The sequence below is a fragment of the Mandrillus leucophaeus genome, unplaced genomic scaffold (assembly GCF_000951045.1).
Source record: "Mandrillus leucophaeus isolate KB7577 unplaced genomic scaffold, Mleu.le_1.0 Scaffold425, whole genome shotgun sequence".
NCBI classification, from domain to species: Eukaryota; Metazoa; Chordata; class Mammalia; order Primates; family Cercopithecidae; genus Mandrillus; species Mandrillus leucophaeus.
In genome coordinates, this window is record NW_012104532.1 from 901,206 (window position 1) to 903,721 (window position 2,516).

Here is a 2,516-nt window from a genome sequence, read left to right on the forward strand (position 1 = left end):
AAAAAAAAAAAAAAAAAAAGAGGAAAAGCAGAGCACTAGAAAGAACAAAAGTAATATAAATTAGTTCTATATGTCATGTATATTAACGAAAATGAGATAATCAATACAACATATCAGTAATCACAGTACATTAAAAAATGCTAAAGGATTTACTCAGCAGATAGAGATTCTCTGATTAGATTAAAAAATAAAAGCTATATGTATACTGTTTATAAAAGACCCACACCTAAAACTCAAGGATTCAAAAAAGCTAAAACTTTTATTTAATGATAAAAGATAAACTAGGCAAATATTAATCAAAAGAAAGCTGTTGTAACCAATCTCTGGCAAAATATATTTTAAGTCCAAAGCATTATTAGAAATAAAGAGCCACGGCTTGGTGTGGCAACTCACACCTGTAATCCTAGCTCTTTGGGAGGCCAAGGCAGGCGGATCACTTGAGGTCAGGAGTTCAATACCAGCCTGGCCAACATGGTGAAACTCCGTCTCTACTAAAAATAAAAAAGAAATTAGCCAGGTCTAGTGGTTCATGCCTGTAGTTCTAGCTACTTAGGAGGCTGAGGCAGGAGAATTGCTTGAACCCAGGAGGCAGAGGTTGCAGTGAGTCGAGATCATGCCATTGCACTTCAGCCTGGGCTGTCTCAAAAAAAAAAAAAAAATAGAAATTAAGAAAAAAAGGAATAACGAGTCACTATATTATAATTAAAGGAGATAATCACAAAGGTCGAACATTTCGGAACTTATATGCTTTCAGTTAACACAACCTCAAAATATATTAAGCAAAAATTAAATATAAAAAGCAAAAACTGAGAGAATTATAAGACAAAATTTAAAATCTACAAGCATAGTAGGAGAGGTTAACATCTCTTAGAAATTGGAATTTGAAATTGAATTAGAAATAGAAGTATCCAAGAGACAAAAAACCAAGTTAGGCTGTAGATTAAACACGGTAAGTTTAATCTAATGAACATATGCACAACTCCACAACCAACACCTACAGAATACACATTTTTTAAGCTTCATGAACATTTTGAAAATTGATTTTGTACTACAATACAAAGCAAATCAAGAACCAATATCATGTAGACTGCATTCTGTCATCACAATTCAATTAAATTCAAAATCAATAACAGCACAATTTAAAAAATCTAATATGTTTGGGAAATGTAAAAACACACTTCTGAACAACAAATGGATCAAAGAAAAAATCATAATGAAGATTAGAAAATATTTATAACTTAATAAAATTCTTTGTGTCAAAATTTGTGGAATGTAGCTAAAAGCAGTAATTAGAGGAAAAGTCATACAAGCATATATTGAAAGAAACTGGAAATTAATTGAATAAATATCAGATTCAAGATTTTCTATAAACTACATCAGAGTAAATACAAAGAAAATAGAAGGAAATAATAAAGAAAGGAACAACTATCAATAAAATAGAAAACAAAGAAACAATAGAAGGGATAATCAAGTCTGGTTCTTTGAAAATACCAATAGACAGAAATTTGATCTGATTGATCAAAGTAAGAAACGGCACAAATAAATAATATTAGCAATTAAATAACTACAGATACAATAGATACTTTAAAAATAATAAGTAAATACTATGAGCAAGATTAGCCAATAAATTGGGTGAAATGAACATTTTCACAGAGCAAAAACACTTACCAAAACTGACTAAGGGCCAGGTGTGGTGGCTCATACCTGTAATCCCAGCACTTTGGGAGGCCGAGGCAGGAGGATTGCTTGAATCCAGGAGGTTGAAACCAACCTGGGCAACAGAGTGAGACCTTGTCTCTACAAATATATAAATTTTTTTAAATAAGCAGGGCATAGTGGTGCATGCCTGTAGTCCCAGCTACTCGGGAAGCTGAGGCAGGAGGACCATGGCACTGCAGCCTGGGCAACAGAGCAAGACCCTGTCTCAAGGAAAAACAAAAAAACTGACTTAGAAATAGAGGATCTGAATAAACAAATAATCGTTAAAGGAATTAAATTCATGTTTTAGAAATCTATCCCCACCTACACAAACACACAATATGTGGTCCAGGTGATTTTACAAGTTAGCTCTACCAAACATTCAAAAAACAGACAACCAACTTCATGTAAACGATTCCAAAGAACAGGAAAAGAAGGAAAATCTTCAAACTATTTTATGAGGTAAATATAACCTTGATACCAAAATGAAACAAGAAAAATATAAGAAAGGAAAATTACAGCACAATCTCACTTTTGAACAATTTGAGATGCAATAATCTTAAATAAAATGTTTTCAAACCAAGCGCTCGCTACACATGTACTAAAATTAGAACAACACAGAGTAGATTAGCATGGCCTCTGTGCAGGGATGACACACACATCTCACCCCAGTTAAAATGGCTTCTACCCAAAAGTCAAGCAATAACAAATGCTAGTGAGGTTGTGGAGAAAAGGGAGCCCTCGAACGCTATTGGTGGGAATGTAAATTAGTACAAGCACTATGGAAAATAGTTTGGAGGTTCCTCAAAAAACTAAAA